The 23201-nt window shown below is 40.7% G+C and overlaps 2 long non-coding RNA genes across 3 annotated transcripts in view; both read right to left on the bottom strand.

The window, feature by feature from the left end:
• LOC134165611 (uncharacterized) overlaps positions 1–23201 on the bottom strand; it is a 78840-nt gene that overhangs the window by 22088 nt on the left and 33551 nt on the right. The gene's annotated exons all lie outside the window — the stretch shown is intronic.
• On the bottom strand, positions 8–22579 carry LOC134165603 (uncharacterized). Of its 2 annotated transcripts, none has more exons than XR_009965582.1 (3): positions 21138–22579; positions 1072–1169; positions 8–989 (listed from the first exon to the last, which is right to left on the bottom strand). It is a non-coding gene; the product is annotated as an uncharacterized LOC134165603 (long non-coding RNA). The 2 variants fall into 2 exon arrangements; XR_009965583.1 differs by lacking the exon at positions 21138–22579 and adding an exon at positions 4368–4477.

The following is a 23201-nucleotide window of genomic DNA, read 5'->3' on the forward strand; positions in this document are numbered from 1 at the left end:
AAAAAAAAAATTCAGTTCTGAATCTGAGAAGCCTTCTTACTGGAACAAATACTTTCCCACAAAAAGGTTCTGTTTTAACAAGTCAGCGTTTTTGGATACAAACAAATACATTGTGGGAAATTCCCACCAAGCGTTGCTTTGTTGTTCTTCAGAAAATTCATGTAAGAGAGAATTACTGGAATGGCATTTACAAAGGGATACGCATACTATCCTCTGTGGAGTCCAAGCAGAGTGACATGGTGTTATCTAGGACAAAGACTTGAAGGAATTTAACCTTTCATCTTTAGGGCAGTAGAAATCCCTGATCCTAGAAAATCAGCCAGAGATAAATAAACAACCAAATTCTGTACCATCCACTACAAGCCATGATTTAATCAGTTTGTAGTAAATTTAATGGGAATTGTGCTGAAGCTCGCCAACAGACTCTGGAGGACAGGAGCCGAGATGTAGCAGCCAAGAGGTTATTGACGTAACAGACCCAACTTTCTTGACCAATATGTCCTAGAAATGGAAACCGAGGGTGACATTGCTCAAATTGGTGAGCAGCTACTTACGTAAGTAGTCTCACTGAATTCAAACCTGTCCTAAAAAGGCACTTAGCAATCTTCTAGCTGCAGCAATGCGAGAAGAAGACAAATAACCAGAGTAAGAACTATGTGCACTCATTGCACCTCCTGGGAATTTCTGAAGAATTTCTGAAGAAGATTCCACTGTTTCCTTATTCTAAAGAAGAAGAAGTATCCTTGTCCTGTCCAAATATTGAAGAGATGAAATGAAGTTTGGCACCTTAGGTTCAGAGCATTAACAATTACTTAGACTTTCACCTCTGCTCAGGTCTGATTTATGGCTTTCATCTTGCAGGACACAATTCAAATCACCATTTGCTAGCTCCACAGGAAGAATCTTCAGGCCAAATCCTTATGGCAACCCACTGCTCCTCTGGCTTTCTGCACCACCGGGAAACATCAGTGAATGCCAAACTTTTGCAACTGCAAAGGAAACAAAGGGAAATGGATATTCATATCTACCATTACTTTTGTAATTGGTTGTACAGGGAAAAAACAATCTTACCAGGAAATCCTCACAAGTCTGAATCACATCTATAAGCCTTGTTTGCTTGCCAGTTCTTCTGATGAACCACAGGAAATATACTCCAACTCCAGCACAGACTGTTCAGAGGAGAAAAGACAGGCTCATTAGCACAGTCACCTACAGGCAGTAGGCACACACACAGAATGTTCAGCCTTTGGATGGGATAGCGCAGATGCAACCAAATGGGATTGCCTGACACGACTGGATTACGTATTCTTATTTATGTTGATCCTATAACCCTGGCTGTGGTTCTTTATCAATGCACGCATGACCTTGCTAGAGCAGGCTGTTAAATTCCAAGCTCATATGCCTGAGAAACCTGGATAACACAGGTTCCCCTGCATGCAGCTTTCCAAAGAACTGTACTTCTGGCTGGAGGATAAGTAGCTCTTCAGTAAAAACACTAATTGCTGCAGTGATCAGTTAATAGTCATTGAAAGAGGGGTGCAATTGCTGCACCGGACTTACTAGGCATAGTAAACCACAATTAAAGCATGCCTTTTTGGAAAAATATATGATTTTGTCAAAGCTAGCTGTACAACACACCGTGAAATGTATTAAAATCAATAATCCGATTCAATAAACTGAACAGTATATTTTAAACTAAATACATCAGAAAGTAAATAAGGTATATTCCACTGGACTGAAGGTTTCTGTTTCTGCCAGCTGAATTCCCTGTCATTAAATGGAGAATTTCACTAGATTTATCAGTTTCTTGTCTATAAAATGTTTAGTAAATTTATATATGCCTCACTCATCTGCTGTCAAGTAAAGGTATTAGAAGTTGTCTGATTAAACGAATTTTTGTCCTTGTCATTGAAATCCACAGGAAGATTTCTGTGAACTTCATCAAGCAAAGGAGGAAACCTTTGTAAAAGTTTCCTTTTGAAACCGATTACCTGTACTGTAAGCTAAGTGTTGCTCTCTAGATCCCACCATGGCACTCTCCTAATTTTGCAAGTTGAGGAATAGCCTGTCAAAATTCTGAAACACCAGGGAGTCCTAATCACAAGCAGCTTGTTCCAGCCAGAATCGTATTTCCTATGTTGCAGGACAGCAGTGCTTCATTTGCACCTCACAGAAATGGTCTTTTCCTCCCTGATTTCTCAGCTGAATGCAACAGGACACTTCCTCTGGCCCTTAGCAACAGCCCTTAGCAAGGGCTGACGGAGAAGAGCAAGGAGCAAAGCCAGGACTAGCAAAGAACTATTGATTCGTGAATGAAAGAGAACATTTTCTGAAATAAAAATCAGCTGGTCACAATAACTCTAGGACGAGTCTGAGTTTGGTGGCTAGAAGTAAAAAAGACAGGCAACTTAAACTGACATTGATCTCGCTGTCATTCCAAGGGTAATATTTTCATTATGATAAAATGTTCTTTAACAATCTCTCCAGTGAATTGGGCACAAATATGCTTTTCTTCTGCATTGGTCCTGCCTATCTTCCTGTTCCACCTATTTTTATACTATTAAAAAATATTTGTTTAGGCAATGCAAACAAAATCCCCTCCTCTCCCATATGTTTAAGTTCCCTTACCACCATTTATGCTATAATGTAGTACAAGACCAGCGAGACAGCTGAGACTTTTGTTTCAAATCAGGTTTTTTGTCTCCTTTTCAGTCTTCACTCAGAAAAGCAATCATAAAACTTGCCCAAAATGTTAGTAGGCATGTAGGATGTGGATACAAGTTCTGCAGCACCCCTTCCCAACACACAGGCAGAGGAGCATACATACATACATACATACAGAAATGCAAACACACTTATGTAGGTGGACAGACAAGTGTGTTATGTCCACAGAAATATTTTTGTGTTTGCTAATATAGAATAATTAACACAAAGTTGCCTATATATATATGTATACATATGTATCTATATATGTAACTTCTTCAGACATTTTTAAACCTTGGTCCCTGAAAGTCAATAGATAAAAAGGTGCAATTACAAATAACCCTATGGATTCCCATCTTGCATAAATTTTCTTCATCAGGCAATAATTTGTCTCAGTAACATTTTTCGTAGCAGGGAAATACTTTGTGTGCCTTTCAACACTGCTCCAACAATATATATAGCAGTATTGCATGACAAGATGTACTAGTAGCAGATAGACAGCTATTACTTGTTATTTTAAAGCATCAACAGTACATTCATGGGCTGCGCAAAAGATAGAGTCTCTGACTGAAGTCCTGTAGAGTGCCTGTGAAGATTTATGTGATTTTTTTCTGCAGCTTATGATGTGGCAGAATGACCAGTTTATGGTGTGGGTGGAACTTTGTTCAACACATGAAAATGCCTCCACTCTCCAGATTATGTTCTTCCGTGGTAGGCAGTAATGGTTTCTTGCCTTCCATATGGCCACCATGTGCCAGCAGACACCAAATTGGTATGTGGGTTAAATGTAAAATAACCACAAGAGCTCCCCAGCCAATAATTACAAAGCTCCTTTTGATATGGTTAGTGTATCATTATCTGTACTGTGCAATAATAAAACAGAGCTCTTGTTGTCCCTCCCTTCTCCTTCAGTAGCTGGGGAGCTTAGTGCAAAACTACCACACACAATTGATGTTCATGAAATGCTTTTAGGAACTGTCATAGCAGCAGCAAAAAGCACACCAAGTTCTTAGTTCTAATTAGACATTAGCTTGAATAAAATGCTGTAGGGAAGAAGAAAAATGAAAAAGCCTTATTCTGTGCATTCACTGAAGGCACGTATCTTATGTCCTGCTCTGAGTTGCCCAGTCTCTGGGGTAGATCAGCTGGTTTGGAGAGCTTCTCAGACATTTAAGAAGGCCCTCTGTCCATTTAAAGCCTAAATTATCCATTTTTAGCAGTCAGCACTTGGGTGTACAAGGAACACATGGCTCTGTAAACACTGCTAGTTTCCCACTTCTATTCAGGTGCAGTTCAAGGCTTGGATGTGAGGTATTTTATGATTTTGGCCTTGCCACAGGTATCTCAAAGCTAGTCCCTGTGCTTTTACCCAAGAGCTGAGATAAGCTGGGATTCAGAAGCTAATGCCTTCTGGATAAGCCTAGCTAAGGGCTTAGGACAGGTTGCTCTCAGTAAAGGGCTCATGGCTACTGCTTTGCTTTGATGCAAAGATCCCAATGATTCCAAGCTTTTTTCAAGGTTTTTTTATAGATTTGAGATTTTTAGAAGGTGAATTTACTGGGAGGGGGTTGTTGAACAGAGAGTGCTTACACGGGCTTTTCTCTTAGACTTGGTAAATTAGGATTATCACTGGTCGTGGTATTTCGTGTGTGATTATGACTGACCTGCTGTGTTAAATGAAAACAAACAGGACTTCTCACTCATTTGTCTTCTGAACACGCAGTTCAGAATGTTCTAGCTGTCTGATCCAGGATGGGCTTCCTACTCATCTTTTTGCAGCATCTATAAAGCAATAGGTGAGCACAAATATGTCTTTATCTGAAAATACACAAACATGCCCAATAATCAGGAATAGAGAAGCTGGTACACATATAAAATCCAGTTAGAAAGTAACTCACGCAAATATGATTTTCAGTTTTGTCACCCATTTATCATTTGTAACAACTGACAGTGTTTCTGATGAGCTTTTATCCTCTTCCTTACAGTGAATGAAGTATGTTATTATTGTCGTGTCTTCATTATACACTAGTAGTCTGTCTAGGGTACACAAAGAAAGGCTGTGTGTATATACAAATGTGTACAAGGGCAGGGATCTAAGGGATCTGTTGTTAATGCTCTGTAACGGGTCATCAGTGTTTCACTGCATTTGGTGTTACTTTCTGGTGGAAGACTTACACCTGAGGGAAGTGAAAGACATCTCAATGGCAGCTTCTCCAGCTGTGATTTCCCACCTAGGCTGGACATTGCCTGCTCTGTCCAACCAGCAGTGTAGCACTTCATTGAGAACCATGTCACATGTGAAGAGAGGCTGCAGCTCCTTCTCATGTTTTGTATGAACAATTCCAGCTCAGCTTTAATCTTTATTAAGACTGTCAGGGATCCCTTGCACAAAAATGTCTTTCTGGTTTACACTGGTAATTTGCACTTAATTGCCATTGTGCTTGTAACTAAAATGCTGGCCATATTATTTCTACACCTTTTTTTTTTTTTCCAATCTGCTATAAACTAGTCACTGGTTTCCTGACACAGACAGCTCCCATAGGTATCAAACACCCTCTAAGTACTAGATTTTTGCACTGGCTCCCTTATTTGGCTGACAGACATGCAAAATCACACACTGGCAAACTGCTCCAAACCAGGTTGGCAGAGACTGAAAGCTGTTACTATCTGGAGTCTGTCCAGAGATAGATGGGAATTACAGTAAATTTGGAGTCTCAGTGAAGTTCCTGGCTGACCAGTATCTACATCACAAAGCCACCACTATACCCTTTGCTTGGCAGTAATTAGTACTTTGTTAACCATCTCCATAGGGAAACTGTTAGCAAAAAGCACAGGAAAGACCAGAGAGAGAATAATAGGGCAAACAGTTGAATATCCAGAGTAGCTATGTGCAAATTTAAGTAATATGTTGAATAAACAGGAAAACTCAAAGTCTTCATATGCACAAACCCATGACGTAATAGGTGCCGTGAAGTCCTGATGGAACATACCAGGGAACTGGAATGGGGAAGCAGTTACAGCCTTTTTCCAGCATAGCCAGGACAAGGCCTTTAGACATGTACACTTACTATCCACTTCAGAGAGAGATAAGAAGCTGGCTTCTTGACTGCTTTTGGGTGGAAATGAGCAAAGAGAAGAACAAGATGGATGTCTTGTTGGAGGTCTTTCAGAGAAAATTAAATTATGAGAAAGAAGATATATGTGATGCTCTTTGCTTGAGCAACTGACAGGTATGTTCAAGAGCCAGCCTCACCCCTACAAGGCACTTCAACTAGCGTAGTATCTACTGAAAAGCAATAGATGAGGACACAGGTAGTTGTCAGGATCAGGGAATATACAGAGGGCAGGTTTCTTCTTAGGAGAGGGGGTGAGGAGGGAGGATATTTGGACACATATCTAAACTGGATTTGATTAGGCTAATAATGAGGGGATTCTTGAGAAAGTGGAAGGTAGTCTTGGTGAAAGCAAGTATGAAATGACAGACCACTATTAAGGGTGAACTAGAAAAGTTTGCAAGCTGGGATGGGGTCCTCTTGAGAAGGTAATTGAAAGGATAAAAGAGTAGGGGATCACGGCCAGATTCTGAAAACAAAAAAACATATTGAAGGTTCTACAATAAGGTGTTCAAATGCAAAGGAAAGAGAAAGCACAATTGCAGATTGATGTGGTGCTCTAAGGCATTCTTTAGGCACCTGGAAATCAAAGCCTTATAGAAGTCCTGGAAAAACCAGGACACCTCTCTATGACTGCCTATATAATACAGGAGGATAAAGCAAAACCTTTGGGCACACCAGGAGTTACAAGTAGCAGGAGGCAACCAGAAAATGTTACCAGAACATAAGATGACAAAGGAAGTATATAACAAAGGGAACAAATAACAGAGCGCAAAAGAGGCCAAAATATTAAAAACCTTTGTTGTTTCAGTCTTCAGTGAAGAAGTTAGTTGTGACCAATACTTACTAAAATTAGTTTAAACAAAATAATAGGAAGCAGGCCAGAGCAGAGAGAGAACAGTTAGAAATGTTTATCTAAATCAGTGATATTCAAGGCCTGACCACATTCACCCAGAAGTACTGAAGGAACTAGTCACAGTAATGTCTGAGCCGTTAGCAGTTACCTGGGAGTACATACAGGGTGGACCTGAGGGACAAGTGGGGAATAAATATGATGTAATAGATACGTCTAATACCTGTCTGTTGAAAAGGAATAATGAGATATAGGACAGTCAGCCTACCTTTGACACCAAGAATGACTCCAACAACTCAGTATACTTGCAAGCATTTGGAGGATAAGGTGTCAAAAAGTAAAACCAAATCACACCAAATCAAATTGATTTTCTTCTTTCCCCAGATAACTCTCATTCCTAACATTCCATAGGCTGTATCTTTATTTTAGCATTATTTTACCTTTTGTAGCATTCTTATGAACAAGTTGAAGGCTAACTGAAAATGTTATCTGGTTAAGTGCAAGAAAAACTGGTATCTAAAAGGGTGTACACAAAAAATTGCAGACACTCAGTTATGATATACACAGTGGATAATTTAAGTGGGATCTCATTGGAAGATCTTGTCTATCTGGTATCTGCTTGGTACAAGTGATAGGGGTGGTGGAAAGAGAACAAACCTGTAAAATCTGCAGTGAGGAATTGGGAGGGGAGAGCTTCCAGGTGCTTTGGAAACCAGGATGTGAATTCAAAGTGCTTTTCACTCCAAATGAAACATATGAGGTGGAGTTCAATAAAAACATATCTAAAGCATTAACACTTGGGAAGGGGAAATCAACTGAACATTTACACAATAGGAAACAATTGCATTATTTTCAGTAATACTGCAGGAAAAAAAAGAAACTCAAAGTTATGGTGGATTTCAAACTCAATGAATTAACGTGGTGCTGTTGCAAAAAATGCTAGTCATACTTTGGAAATATATTCAGAGCAAGACCATGTATAAGAAGTAGGAGTTAGGAAGTTATAGCAAAAGTCCTGTTTCTAGGTCCGGGCACACTTAAAAAAATAGGCAAACTAGAGAGAGTCCAGAAGGAATTGACAAATTTGGTAAGAATATATGAAGAAATGTAGCAGAGACTGCCTTCTTCTAGAGAGGAATGACAAGGGGCACGACAGCAAGCTGCCAGTACATAAGCTTGTCACAAAGGAGGGGGGCTGTTGTTTTGCAAGACAAAAAGAAAGGAGTTTCATTGGCAGCAAAGAGGATTCAGATCTGATAGTGAGGACAGAATTCTAGCTCCAGAGCCACTTGAGCAAACTCCTTAGAAAAGGCTGTGGAGTCCTTCCTCCCTCCCTGGAAAAGGACTGTATTTTGAACATACAGCAGTAAAACATCTACAATAAAACAATACAGCATAAAACAAATTTTCTTTCAGAACCAGGCATCCCAGCCTCCTTTCCCCTGACAAATTGGAGATTACTGGTAGCCTGCTTCACGTGTTTACACAGCACTATAATTATCATTACCTACAGACTCATTGGGTTCTGATTTGTCCTCCACTGAATGATTGGTATCCTAGTAACAATTTCTTTGATTTTTTTTTTCTATCAGATATTTTTATCTTTGCATCATTTGTCAAACTGCACACAGCAGCAAAAGCTGAGGGTCTTTCATGCTGTGTAAAGTCTATGTCCTATCATGACAGATAGCCTTTGTGATGCTCATCAGAAGCTCTTGGATCATACAACTTGTTATGCCAGTTCAGAGCAGTCATTTCATCCAGTTTTCCTTCTCTGCAGTGGCTGTTGCCTTCACAGTATGCTCTTAATGGACAAAGAAATCAGAGAACAAGAAAGATTGCTTCAAATCAATTTTGCTCCCTCTCCAAATCAGTTTTGCTCCCTCTCCCTGTACTCAATACAGTTTGGCCAGACCAAACAACATGAGTCTTAATTAGAAAATTATCACTAGGCAAAGGACATGATGATTTCTTCCCAAACATACAACCACCATGATCTAGCAAAAGCCACTATTTCCAAGGTCCATGACTTCCTAAAGCCACCTTTCTCTTCAGGAAAGAGAAGCACTAACCCTGAAGTGTCCCTATATCCCCCTTGTATCCTACTTTGTACGCTACTTTGTAGCAGTTTTTATGTTATGAATTTGCTTCTGGAGCTTTGTCTTGAGAGGTTGTGACCAGGGCTGTCACATGTCCTTCTTTGATAGAGGCCAGTGATTATACCAGCCTCCATTATAATTTCATTGCAGTGACTGATACCTTCTCTATTAATAGTCTGCGTGGGAGTTAAGGTCAGTTGGAATCTCTCCCTGACTGAAGGGGAAGGAGGCTACGTGAGTGCAGGAATTACTGGAATGTGAGGTGATGGACAAGACCTAATAGACGAGACAGGGTGCAAGATGAGTTGAAATGCTCAAGCTCTTAGTTTTGCTGTGTTTTCCAGCTCCTACATTCTCTTTTGAGCGATTGTTGGTTTTTTTTTTCTCCCCCCAAAACACCCTGCCACCTCCAATTTTTGAGTCATAACATTACTGCATGGCTAAGGAAATCAAACAGGGAGGTCTGCGGGCTGGACATTGAGCACAAGCGTCTTTGAAAAGGAGTGGAACAAGTTGTTTTGTCATTGACAGCTGACTATGGATCCTTGCCCTCACCTGCAGTTTCTTCTTGTCTTCATGTTCTTTTATTATTTCCTAGAGAAGAGCTTATTGCTTCAGCACCAGATCTGCTTCCCTGTTACTTTGCCCAGGCATGAGTAGACAAATTCAGGATCTTCACTGACTGCCACAAATGAAGAGACTAGTACAAACAGTCATCTTTGTCCTTTCTTGATGTCCCCCACAGAGAGAAAATCCTGCTTACAACCTGCGCTCTCTGTGGTGGCACTGTTAACCCATCCTGAGCTCCTCCTCAATGTCTTATATCTGGTTTTGATTAGTACAGAATCTCCAGGATTAAATTCCTCCCATACATTTATGAATCCTCATGTGAACAAGAGCTGTTGTCAGATAGAGTATGTCAGATGGGTATGCTGAGGAGCCAGATGACTGCGTCATTAAAAGCGCATGTTTGCTAGGTTATAGGTAGAACTAGTTTCTGCCTATGAAAGCTCCTTAAATATACTCTTATCATAGATGATTTGAAAAGATATTTAGGGCCAACACTATTAACACATGGATAAATTATAACCTATCACAAGAATGTCTAACCACAAACATGGTTGCCCAAAATATCTAGACAATTCCTCTTTTCTGTGGATAATATCAAAACAGAGAAATCAAGAATTTGATGGAAAAGACACAAGTTTCAGTCCTGAATACTGCCACATTTCAGAGATCTCATATTTATTGCTTGACAATGTATTGCGAGTAAGACACTGAAAGTAAACTGTCCAGACTTTTCCAGGAGTCATCTCTGTTGTGCTGTCTCTCAGATTTTCTACCATTTCATATGGCAGCTTGTTAACAGAGATTGAGCATTGGCACTTGCATCACCTCTACTTTAAATATAATCTTTTTTAGTACAGGACCAGATAAGTATGACTGCAAGAAAGACATCAAGAAAAGACTTAAAAGAAATGGAAGCTATCCAGATGGCAAAGAAAGAGAAAGTGATGGGGAAAAAATAATCCTATCCTGCCCACATCAGGTTTTAGAAACTTGCCACTTCAGCAGTAACTTCTGAGTAGTTCTATCATCATCAGTGTCATCATTATTCATTTGTCTGTGATAAAACCATGGCAAAGGATTGCAGCACCAGAAGAAAGATGCCATTAAACTCAGTAGTCTTGCTGTGCACTTATTTAGCTATTGTACACAAAAGGTAAGATAATCCCTGCTCACAAAGCTGTGTTTGTTTCAGAGCAGAACCCTAAAACTAGGATAGTGCAGTGGACTGGGTCACCTGTTAATGTGCTCCACAGCTGGGACCATGCACGTGATGCTTAGAAACATCCAGTCTCAGAGCTGATACATCCCAGTGCAGATGCAGTTGTGCTCCCATCCACAGTTACTTTGTTGGATGAGATGAGGAGGGCAAGGAAAACAAAGCAAAACAGAAGCTATAAAATCAACTTGATAGAGTCCTTGAGAACCCCTGCCTATACTGTGGTCAAAAAAGAAAAGAAGGCAGGTAACCTTGTCTCAACAAAGTTGGAGTGTGGTTATAGTGCTGCTGTGGGGAAGGAAAATGACTTGTTTGTATAGATGTGCTGCACCAGGTTATTATGTTTAGTTAGCTTATCTTGTACATTGTTGTAGGTAAAGAAACTTGCTTATTTATTTTTTGTTTTGTTGTGGGGTTTTTGTATCAGAAAATGGTAACCTGCTTTATCAAACTGCAGAATATGAAAGCCATATGCCTTACATACTCTTTTGACTGTTACTGTGTTTCCCTGCACTTAAACATTATCATTTTTCTTTAATCAAGACAAAAGCATTTCCTAATCTTACTTTTGGCCCCTAAACAAAGAAAAACAAAGTTTGGCTCAGACAATGGGGGATTTATCAATTGTTAGAGCCATATAATCAATAATTTTCAAAGGGAAGATGTTGATGTCTGGACAGTTGCCGATCACCACTCTGGGAAGGAGGAAGTTTGTAGGCAATCTTTGAGGGGTGGAGTGCACATCTGTCTTTGTTCTAAGGACAACTGGTGAACAATGATTAAATCCAGTACTTCTATTTTGTCATTAGTATTTAAAAGCAAAGCAAAACAAAAATCTGCTCAGTGGTGAAACTCCCATAAGCCTTATTTGGATCAGGGCTTCACCCATGGTGTATCACAAGAATGAATTGCCTCTTAATCTGTTGTTTCCTGCAAGCTGCTTAGACAAAAGGGCATTATTCCTTTAACATGTCTTCTTAACACAAGGAATATCAGAGACTGAAACTTGCAATAGGGGAATGAAAACAGGAGAGAAACTTGACTTCCGATTAGATGTAAGAAGAGTCACAGTTTTGTGGCAATGAAATAATCCTACTGAATGGAGATATTGCTGATGCCTGGGTGTCTTTGTTTCAACAGAGGAAGAAGCTGAAAAAGAGCAAAGAATCATTGATAAATTGCCCAAGCAATGTCCACTTCAAGTTCAACTGTTGGTCATGGAACACTGATCCCTATTATCTCTAGTACTCAGAAAGCAAATGTACTTAGCAGTCTGATGCAAGTTTTGCTTTGATTGAGTTACACCAGAAGCCTAGTGCCTGCAAAGCTGTGGCCAAGAGAGAAACCAAAGGTGCAAAAATATATCAGGTTCCCACTTCTTCTCTAACTGTGCAGTGTCATCTGATCACAGGAGAATGAAAATTTTTACATGACATGGCGTCATGAGAGAAGGATGTAATTTAAGCTGTGTAACAGAGGCATTCCCTGTCAGTAAATGGCTATGTGCATTTTTGCCTGGGCACCACCAAGGAAGAGACATGACCGTCTAAAAAAGAAGCTAAAAGGGGTAATGGGGTCAGGCAAAATTCAACTCCCAGAAAAATCTTGGAAGTATTTATAAGCATCTAGAGTAAACAGTGAAATAAATAATAGCTGCTACTGATTTGTTAAGGACAAAATAAACCAATGCAATTGAATGTTTTGGTACGTAGTAGACCATGTGAATTGGGAGAAGGGATAGCTGCCATATGTCATGACTTCAGTAAAAAAATTGACACTCTAAATGAGCAAGCCAAGTTAATATAAAGAAATGAACCTACCAAAGGGTAGGGACACAATTAGCCAGAAAACTATTGAGGAAGTGTTTGTTAGGTATTCAAAGGTTCTGTCTGAAGGTAGTTTTCATCATTTTTATTTGTAAGGTGGGAGAATGTGCATGCATTAATATTGCAGATGCAAACCTGGAAGGTTGGAAGGAAAAGAACTGAAAAGGATGTTGGCAAATTGAAGGAATGATCTAGAAATAAGATGCAATCCAATAAAAAGAAGATTTTACTGTTAGGGAAAGGTGATTAACTGCACAAAGAAAGAAGAAGGGGTAACTGGGTCAGGAAGAGTTTTGCAGAAAAGGAACTGGGGCTTGTTGCAGATCACAAATTGAATAAGAGTCAACGTGGTCACACTGTTACGAAAAAGGCAAAATATCACCATGGAAAAGAGTTATTCTCTGTAGGACATTCAAAGTAAAATTCCATTCTACTCAGCATTAATAAAAACCTCAGCTGGAGGCCTGTGTCCAGTTCCAGGAAATTAATCTTCAAAAATTGGTATAGACCAGTAAGGAAGAGTTTGGTTTAGGGGTCCTAGAACTGGGGATGCTTCATCTAGAGGAAAGAAAAATGAGGAACAAGATAGGTCTTGAAGTATTTTACAAAAGACTACAAAAAGATGATCTATTTCCCATTTAGGACAGAGCAAAGAATAAGCAGAGGGTTAAAATGAAGGAAAAATTAAGCTAAACATTAGAAAAACACTTTTCCTAACTTCAATTCTAGCTGAGTACTGATCTCTACCATTGGAAGCCTTTTAATACTCAGTTATTCAAACCACTGTGGCATAGGTACATTAGATGCTCTTTTAGAACACAGTTAAGAACTAGATTATTTTCACAGGTCCCTACAAGCCTCATTGCCTGTAGTGCTGTGTTCGTTTGGAAAGGCCCGAGTTGTTGAGCCCATATATATTATCAATAAATTGTAGCAAAAATCAAATATTTTATACCCATATGAAAACTGTGTGTTCCACATCTGTTTCTGTAATAGCTGCTGTAATAAATTTTACCTTCTAGTTAAGTGATGGCAAACATTTCCCTTTGCCACACAAAGCAGCATTTTGTCATTATTATTTTCCAAGGCTCCATTTAGGGTGGTATTTTCTGAAACAGGCTCACTTTCTTACACCTGCAGATGCATTCATTTTTCTAATGACTTTGAAGAAACGCCGTTGAAACCCATTTAGTTTTGGCATGACAGAAAAAGCTAGAGAGCTTTGCTTGCTACTTTAAGAAGGCAGTGATTCATTTTCTGAGGATAAATATACCAGTAATACCAAAGTAGGCAGTGGAGAGAAGAACCTTTTGATTATCTAAGCCATCTCTTGCTAAGGCAGGGCTGTTCTTTACAGAGCATTTTATAGCAGTTTTTAATGATTGCTGCATATAATGGTTGCATATGGCTGGAGGGTAACATTAGCTTGACACGCAGGGTGATATGAGCAGCCCTTTTATGTTTTATGGGTGCCTGTCATGCTGTTGCTCTTATATAGTTCTTTGAACACAGTATATAAAGTACACATGCCAAGAAGAATCTATGTAGTCATTCCAAGGGAAGGGCAGGAAGGAAATACCTGCCTGTTAGATACATCAGATGAAAATCACTTCATTAATAGCGTGTTCAAAGGCTAAAGGGGAAGGATGTTTGCAGCCAGCTATCTCCAAACTCTTAAGAAGCAACTCATACAAATGCATCAGCATAATTGGAAGTGAGGATCCTTCTCTGCGAGCACTCCAGATGATGTGTCTGTCTCGCTTCCCACATCAGTTTCAAAGGCAGGTCTGTCCAGAGCTAATCCTGATTTGCTTCAGTGGGGAGGAAGAATCCAGATTTGTCTCACTGGGACCATTCTTCTCTTTTAGCTCTTGAAGACCTACTGATGGTGTATCAGCACCTAGGAGCTACTCAGAAGTGTGAGAGTGCAAGGTCCTATCAGCCGTTAGTTTGTTTCATGTTTCATAACCTGCAATGGAAGAAAAGGAGCACTTCAGAGCACAAGAGACATTTTTCTTTATGTATCTGTACACACAGATACTGGGCCGTTTTCAGCCCATTACAGCTGTCTATCACAGTCACCACCACTGCGGTGGCAGCCGAGTTCAAGGGAGCAACGGATGATGCAGACTCCAGGTACTCCTGCCAGACTTGGCTTCCCTGCCCAGGCTGGCTGAACATCGTCCTATGTTGCCTTTTGCCAGGTTACAATCACCAGCCTACCTGATGTGCTTTCTACGAGAGCTACAGGTCCTTCCTGCTGTGACAGCAGTGAGGAATGACATGGATGTCACACAGCAGCAGCTGCAGCCTGGGCAGCTCCCTTCGCCACTGCCACTTGCTACACCTTGTCTTGTGCTGCACCTTCCCCACAGCACTACTACTGCCTCTGAAACTGAACTGGGGAACTCCGCTGGGTTTAAAATAACCTTTTCTTTTGCTGAGTTATTTTTAACTCGGATCAGTTCCCTGATCCAGGTCACCATGTAGCTGCACAAATAGCCGTGCCAGGATGTGCCAGTGTAATCGTGGGATGGAAATAAATGGCTGGAGGAGGGAGGAAGGGAGGGAAGGGAGAAAGCCTGATTGTGGGGAGAAGCTACTAGGAGCCTTTTCAGAGCTTCTGAGCAGGCTCGGTGTGTGTCCTTAGCCAGGATCTTTCTGGCCAGAGTGGGGACAGGAAAGCCAGCATCCAAGGTGCAGGATTTTGTATTACTGGTTTGTGTCTTGGAAAAACTGGATGACAGAGTCTCTAAAGCCATCAGGAAGTGGGACAAAGTACCTTGTCACTGGCTTTATCAGCTGATTTGCTTATGTGGTGTGTATAGGCTTCATAGAGAGCTGGTTAATATGCGAGTTTACAGCCTGATATCGTGAACTTTACAGAGTATGGTTATAACTTATATCCTCTGTAGTATCTAATATCAGCTGCTAGAAGTTGCAATTCATGTTTAAGTGTATAAAGTAAACAGTTTAGATTAGGTGAAAATGGAATCATCCCACAGGCTGATTAAGTATGAGCTGACCACAGGAGAGCTCGCTCTTCAGGTTTTCAGGCTGAAACAAGGCTGCTATGGGTAGTTGCCTGGATAGTCCAGAGCAGGGCTCGTGAGCCAGCCCAGGTGGCAAGTGGAAGATTCTGAAACTGCGTTAGTAATAAAAAAGAATCAGGAAGTATGATGCAAAGTAAAAGAGGGAGAGAAACAGAGGGAAGTCAGATGCTCCTGCATGCATGGGAGCTAGTGCAAGCTAGGTCATCAGCCCTCAGAGCTGGTAGAGCAGCAGAGAAATCACTGCTCAGAAGAGGAGAGACCAAGCCAAAACACAGCAGCAGGAGGAGTGACTTGTTCCCAGCCAGCCTTCCTCAGACCCAAGGGTAGCCCTTGGAAATCAGAATGCTGCTGGAAGGCACCAGCCCCAGTCCTGACGCAGAGATTCCTGGAGACTTCCAAGTAAGCTGGAATAAGCAAGTGCCATGACATCCAGTTCTTACACTTCAGCTGGAATCATGCTGCATGCCTAATCTACCTACAGCCTTTTGTTTCTAATCTAATAACCAAAACTCTTACCTGAATTCCTGCTGAATAAACTATTGCCACTTTCTGCCATTAAGGCTGTCTGGTGCTGCAAAGTGAGACAAAACAAAGGTGCTGCTATAGAAGTGCTAGAGTCAAATAAAGTGATGTCACTACAAGAGGACCGCATCCCAAGGCATGTTCAGGGCCAGGCACTTCTCATGGCATGCTATATTTTGGAAAGAAGTTCCTGCTGCCAAGCATATCCTTTGCCCCACCCCATTTCTTTCTACTGCAGAAAACTTAAATACCATCCATAATTGCAGGCAAATCCCTAAACTGTCAAGAAGCAAAGGCTGAAAAATATGACCTAAACAGAAACTGGAAATTGGAACTTTTTTTGGATGAGGTCTTACTGGAAACTTGTCTTCTTAGAAATGGGTTTGTGGCAGCATTGTAAATAAACCTTATAAATTCCTCACCTTTCTGAAAGGTGGCTAGCAGGGAAGCAATAAATTTTCTGTTTATGACATATTTTAAAGCAAGATTTTAAAAGTTTAACTTTTCAGGTGAAATTGTGTTTCCAGGTGCTCATAAGGGAGCTTCATCTGAACCCTTAAATAGGATTTGGAGGCATAGGAGGTATCCTTCAGCCAGGTCTCAGAAGCCCACAGTAATGCATCTCTGAGAGTTTGACTGCTCAAGGGTGGCAGAATGAACCCTTAGCAACCTCAGCCATGTTCCCAACTTTTTCTGCTCCAGAAGCTGTTCCTGCATATCAGGAGTCTGTGATCAGCACGGTGGCAGTTGACACAGTGGGGACCATATTGCTAATCTCCCCATTTTGCAGCATACATGTGTTCTGCTAAGCATTTTCTGCTCTGAATCAGGATGTTTGGGACTTCAGATCAAATGTTCTTACTGAGAAAGTCAGCCAGCTAATCTCCATGCCAGGAAATGAAGCCATCTGATGTCCTGAGGTGAAGCTATGGGAGGGTGTATGAGTCCAGAACAACTTGAAATCTGTTTTCTAAATAAATCCTCATTGGTTCAGAGTCTTTGAGCAGCATGGGTAGAGCATGTTCTACCACAATCAGTATTGCCTTCTTTTTATTTCCAGGCCTTATCCAGGGGACAAATGCAGAATCTGCTGTTTACTGGTATGATTTTACAGAAATTTATCTTTCTAAAGCAGTTTGCAAAAAATCCTGAGTGCATCTGAAGGCAAGAGAATAATACTTTATAATGGCAAGTTGCAGTTTGCTGTTCTATCTGTGGATCCTGTGCATTGCAATACTAGAAATAACCTGAAGACTGAGAGAAGCTCTGTACTGATTGCTTAGCTTGAAGGATAAACTGCTGTTGGCAATGACATTAACCTTAAACAAATGAAGACTCTCAGCTACATAAGTCTGTTACCATTTTATTTGTCTTGTGAGCACAAAAGGTCTCTATCCTCCAATCTTTTAGGGAATGAGGGAAGTTCAAAAGTAAAACCCCTTTCCTCTGAATTTTGAAGACATTTCTACTGCCTTGAAGCTCGCTTCTGAAAAGAGTACCTCTGTAAGATAAGGACGTGCTGGCACAGACAACTTGTGCTTCCCAAAAACTATACAATTTCCAAATGGAGAGGTGTGAGGAGAATATTTATAGGACTTTGTGTGCGAATGTGCGGTGTCAGTAAAATTTGATACAAAGCTGTCTCTCCCTTTGATGAAGGGAGCTTTTCTTTTATGAAATTTCTAAGCTGTTTTGCAAATGATTCAGGCAGTATGTACCAGTATGTATGAGGCCGTTGCTTATAATGGTTTTATTTAGAAGCAAACCATCATTAAGCTGCTTCTGATTTAACTGCAGACACTGAAGACTTCAGTTTCTCATCTAAGTCTATCATCAAGAATCCTGGTTACTGTCCAGAGGTACTTCTATTCCTCCACTGGCAACAGAAGGCCCCATATGATTATCTTAGTGTGAAGACACATAACATGAGTTGATCAAATCTGATTGCGGCTGGTGCCAAAAGAGAAAGGAGATCCTGATCCCTAGTCTCAGTTCTGCCGCTGACTCCAGTTCCAATGTCAGCTTACCTTGTTCCTGCTCTGGCATCCATCCAGCAGACTCCTTTGTAGTCCTGCTCAACTCAGGAGGCCAGGAGAAAACTAAAGGCATCAGAAAGCTGTTCACAGCTCTCCACAGGTTTCATAAGCTGCACTGGTCCAGTGGAGAGCCCAGTGAGTTGCAGAGCCAGTTCTGTGACATTACAACACCATGATGAGATGGTAAAGATACCTAAGAGCAGTGAGGTCACCTGCTTCTGGTATTTCATAGGAAGTTTGGACAATTTTGGAGGAATTTGCGCAATTTAAAGAAGCAGGATGTAGATACCACATTATGTGGAGCTGCTTGGAGCCCAATAAGGAATTTTTGTGCACAGGAGCCAATTTATCAGGGTAAAGATGCTGAGGAAAGATGCTGAAGTCCCAAGCCACATTTCTGTCAGTTTGTGTAAGGGCTCAGAAGGCAGTGGGTCTGCATATATGGCTTGCACTAGCACAGAGACCAAAAGAACTAACTGTGAACAAAGTTGAGTATATACTAGGGACTTCTGGTGATGCCCGAATACTGTCTTTGCAACTAAGAGATCCAGTTATTACTAGTGAAACAGCAAACCTTCTGCTAATTGGGCTGTCTCTACTACCAAAGCCAAACCTGCAGGACAGCGGGGAAAAGGCAATGAGGGGCACCAAAGTGAAGTCAGGTCACCTCTGCCTCACTCCATACGCAGCTCATAGGATTGTGTTCAGTGCCTGCGTGAGCACCAGCAGCACCATTCTGGGGCCTTAAACCATCTTTATCTTGAGAAACTGGGAGGATTTATGGACTCTATCTGGAAAGAAAGACCTCTGTCTTTTTTGCCTTTGAGGTTTACACTCTTTCTTCCCCTTATCACTAAGAGTTTTGGCAGAGCAGAGAATGAATTTCGCCACCAAAACACTAGACAGCTGTGTAAAAGAAGAAGGATTTTTCCAAGGAGGAAGCTCAAATGTTTCTGCCCAAGGCAGTTCAGGATCAAAAGGAGGACACATTGATTCTCAAATAAAAGCATTTTCAGATGAGAGTCCCTTACTTTTTGGAGTTTTTTAGAAAATGCTTTGCAGATGGCACATCTCTCCGCAGTGTGACTTCTTCTTCCAGACAGAGTTCAGAGGCAATGCAGCTTGAAGATTTATGTTCCAGCTTAGTAAATGAATATATTACAGTGACTACCTCCTAGGTAAATAACAGCAGTTTCCTTATGAAACGATCAAAGGAAGTGCTAACAAAACCCTGCCACTGGCACAATACAAAGCACCCATTTATCAACTATCTGCAATTATTTACACAAGAAGGTCCCGCAGAGCCCAAGGAGGCACATGGTGCCAGCTCTGACCCATGGCCACATAGAGCTGGAGCTGAGGGGCAGTGAGAGGAGCACAACCTCTGTGTCCTGTGGACACAAACCTACATGCAGGTGTTGGTGCTGTTCTGGGGATTCTGCTCAATGAAAAGGTCTGTTTCAAGTGCACTGCTCCATACAGATCAATAGCAAAACATGTGGATTTGGTGAAACATAACAGAGAAGCACACCTTCCAGAAATTCAGGCAAAATCCCTACATCCTAACTACAGCTTCCAGATGTATATTGGAGCACCTAAAATTTATTACTAAGATGAAAATCATATTCATTTACTGTGCTCTGTCCTGTCTTTTCTGGCTGTGTTCTCACCATGATTTATGTACAGAACTTGTGCTCAGTTAAATGAATGAAAGCTACGTATGTGAAAAGATGAGATACACAATTCTTGAAGTTAACCATGATCAAGTCCTGTCTAGTGTAAAACTAAGCTTGTTTTAATAAGAGCTGTTAAATAATAATAAATTGTGTCAAAGTTATATGTTTACCCTAACAACTATCTTATGAAAAGGCACTTCGTAATTTTCATTATTTGTGCATGCTTATTAAATGAATACAAATAACACATACAAACACATATGCAGTGATCGGGGCAGTTCAATGAATGGCAGTGTGGCATAAGGAGACATTTAACAGCAACAAGTTGTAGATGGCATGACTTGAAACGTACCTCGTCTCATTTTGGGATGCTGGTTCAGTAGTAATGCAACGGGAAGAGGGCTGCCTACTGAACCAGCAGTAAGATCTTCCCTACATAGAAATGAGGGGTTTCACTCTAGGTCTTCTCTCAAAATGCTGACTTCCTATTGTGCATTTCTGTGAAACAGGGTCACAGTCTCGAGGGCAGTTTGACATTCATGTGTACGCACTTCAGACTGCTCCAGCAGGAATAAATGCCAGTGCTTTTGGGAAAGGATGTGGTTTTCATTTCAGTGTGAAAACCCTTATCAATGTGCTAACATGTGTGAAGCCTCAGGAGACTGTTTGGCAGGAGAATTATATAGAAAAAAATTACAGTACAGCCTCATGAGAAAGGAAATCCGTGGCAGGTGGGTTAAGTACAAATATCTGAACAGTACATTGCTATATGATTAAAAAACCTCTAACAGTACTGTCTTGGTGCACAGAAGTAGTAAGGACCCAATTCCAAGCCTAGCGTAGTTAGGAGCAAGGTGCCCACCAAGTTAATGAATTCTGAATCAAGAACACTTTTGGAATAAAAGAGGGGCTGTAACTGGATAAGCCAGAAAAAAATGTGTTGGCAGAAAATTCTTTTCACCATCAGTAATGAATTTGTTGACAGATATTGTGTTGAACTGCACATGGACATTGCCTGTACATGAGTGATTTAACCAAAAAATTACAACATACACCCTTTCAGAAGACTATACGACGAAAATAAATATCATGGTGAGAACAAAGCACCTCTGAGCTCCACAATTCCTCATGTCTCAAAGGAGACTTAACGCTAAGAAAACTTACAGCTGAAAATTTCATGGCTATGCTCTCGTAGATTCAGTGTTAACCAAGAATAACAAAAGCGCTGTTGTACCTAGAAGAACAGCTTTAAGTAGCAAAGCAAAATAATTACCGGGCTAGTTTCTCCACCATGTAAGGCGGCTGCAGAGATTCAAAGACAGGCTAATTCTGCAGGCTGGATTTTTTATTTTCATTTAAACTACAGCTACCAATGAAGGGGAAGGGTTTCAGCAAAAGAGAAAATAATTTGAGATTATATTTACAAAAACGATTTGAAATTTACAGAAAAAAGTAATTTTGAAAAATTACCTAGGGGTTGTAACTATACACGGTTGTTCTTATCGGAGCGCACAGTTAGGAAGCGGCCGGCCTAACCTGTTTCTCCTGAATGCAAATTCTTCAGTGACGCAGTGGAACGGGGTTGTATAATGTCCGTGCTGGAAGGGGATGGGCAGCGACAACCTCACAGTTTGCATGCTGAAGGAACAGAAGTCTGGCAACTGTGTAAGCACAGTTAAAACCCCTGACTGATCAAATGCCCCTTTCATAGCTAAGGCAGGGAGCAAAGTGCAGAGATCGGGAAAGACAAAAGTTGTAGTCACAGCAGTGAGGTAACTCTACAGCTGTGGGGAAATGGGATGGACTCATTTTACCGGTGTCTGAGTCTGCTGGGTGTGCTATTTCTGTGGACAAAACACAGTGGAAGGACAGGACAAAACAAGACAGTATGTCACTTTTCCGATGTTGCTGCCTCTGCTTGATGGCTTCATCTTTTCTTATTTAACTTGTGAAGTGTAGAAAAGTGGTCCCTCTTGCACCACTTTTAAAATTTTGTTAACCCATCTTCTATGACATCCAACAGACACCTGGTTTCAGAAGAGTTTGTTCTTCCAGTCATAGTCTGTTGAGGTGGATTTGAGCTGATGTGCAGCATCTTAGACTCCCGCTTTCTGCTTCTATATAGTGAGCTTGGAGAGCCAGACCTGAAATCAAGCACATCTCTCTTTCTATAATCTTCTATGATCTATGATCATCTGCTTTCCTATGATCCTTGTGCAAATCAGTGATTGCCCCCCCAATAAATGTATATTTGTTTATCATTATGAATGCAAACACCACAATTCAGGGACCCCTTGTTATAAAACCTATAATCTCTGAGGACATTTAGTTTATCATAATAAACCAGATCCTTTTCAGTCAGCCATGCCTGACAATGCTGAAGTTGGTTTTAGCCACTTGTTATTTCCATAAATCTACCATTTAGGTTCTAAATTGTGGGTTCTGTCCCAGCAGCCTCAATGAAAATCAGTAAAAGTTTTCCTTCTACAGTTGAAATAAAACTTACCACAATAGCATTCAGTTTTGTAACTTTGTAGTTGATTGTCATCATTCCTAGTCATAGTGATTAGACATTCCCAGCCTATATGTATGATCAAGGATGTTTCAGAATAATGTATGTAAATCGAGTTTTATTGATCATTGAACATCTGCTGGCACTTAAGTATGTGGACACATGAGCATGAACATAAGCTTTGCAAGTTTGCATTTTTTATGCCTATAAAATTAGAATTTATAATAAAATAGAGCATATTATGTTTTCTTTATCACATTCATAAAGTGATGTAAGCAAGGGCTTGGATTACAAGACTGCAAAGACTTGGGGTTTGTGATTTATGGAAGAAAAAATCATTACTTTTCCCTTACAACTGACACCATTTAATTGCATTTTGCCTGCTGTGGTAGAGGGGATGTGCAAAGTAAAAAATGCTATAAAATACTGTTTTCTTACAGTGCATCCATTGTCAAAGGTGATGAGCAAATGGCTTTGTCCAGATTTCTGATCATACAGTTTTGATCCATCTTTCCAACATTAACTGAGAACACGACTGTGCTGATGCAGACGCTTTTTATAGTGTATGCACTTCACACACAATTCAGACAGATACTCAAACCGTTCTGTCTGAATACTGCTTGAGCAAGGATTTGCGAGGGGGAAAAGGTTAGTACTGGAAAGAAATAAAACAACAGGATGTGCATCCTTTATGGGTGGGGGTTCTGCACAGGGGGTGGGTGCTGAAAAATTATGTTCTTGAATGAAAATGTGTCTCATAGAAACAGAAAGCAGCTCAAAAGAAAGAGCCTTTGTCTAATTTCCCAGAGTTATCAAGCCTCTTTCATGTGGCCCAACCTGATAAAATTCTCTGTTTCCAAAATCAAACATGAGCTAAACCAAACACACTATCAGCATGTCCAGGCATGGGAGCAGTAATGCTCTGCTGTCTGAGTTTACAGACCTCCTCTACTGGCATAGGTCTGACCAGCTCCAGGTTTGAGCAAAGGGACTCCTGAACCACATGTTAAACACAGGTTTTG

Source organism: Pezoporus occidentalis, unplaced genomic scaffold (genome assembly GCF_034315485.1).
Source record: "Pezoporus occidentalis ecotype Australia unplaced genomic scaffold, CSIRO_AGI_Poc_V1 ctg243, whole genome shotgun sequence".
In the NCBI taxonomy this organism is placed as follows: Eukaryota; Metazoa; Chordata; class Aves; order Psittaciformes; family Psittacidae; genus Pezoporus; species Pezoporus occidentalis.